Genomic DNA, 592 nt, shown 5'->3' on the forward strand with positions numbered 1-592 from the left:
GGGAGGTTTAGATTGGACGTGAGGAAAAATTTCTTTACTGAAAGAGTGGTGAAACATTGGAACAGGCTGCCCAGGGAAGTGGTTGAGTCCCCATCCCTGGAAGTATTTAAAAGACGATGTAGATGAGTAGATGAGGCACTTAGGGACATGGTATAGTGGGCATGGTGGTGCTGGGTCGATGGTTGGACTCGATGATCTTAGAGGTCTTTTCCAACCTCAATGATTCTATGATTCTATGATTCTATGACTGTCGCAGTGTATGGCGCTGGCTGACGCCAAGGATGTGGGCCAGCTGGCGTGAGCAAGGCTGGGAAGTGGGGTGCTGGTGCCGGTGCCAGGACAGCGCTGCTCGGCCAGACCCTGCCTCCTCCCAGCGCCACTCTTTCCTCTGTCACTCTGCGGGCATAGCCGGTCATAGGCAATGCAAGCCCCAAGCCTCAGCCACTGTCCGAGGCCACCATCCTCCTTTAGCCATGAGCAAGATCTCAAACTCCTTTTCGTCTATAGGAGAAGGGTTTTTAATAGAAATGGATGCACATGGCACAGTCTATTCCGGAATAGCCACAGTTGCTAAAATCTTTCCGTGTCCTGG

The sequence above is a fragment of the Aptenodytes patagonicus genome, unplaced genomic scaffold, assembly GCF_965638725.1.
Source record: "Aptenodytes patagonicus unplaced genomic scaffold, bAptPat1.pri.cur scaffold_64, whole genome shotgun sequence".
In the NCBI taxonomy this organism is placed as follows: domain Eukaryota; kingdom Metazoa; phylum Chordata; class Aves; order Sphenisciformes; family Spheniscidae; genus Aptenodytes; species Aptenodytes patagonicus.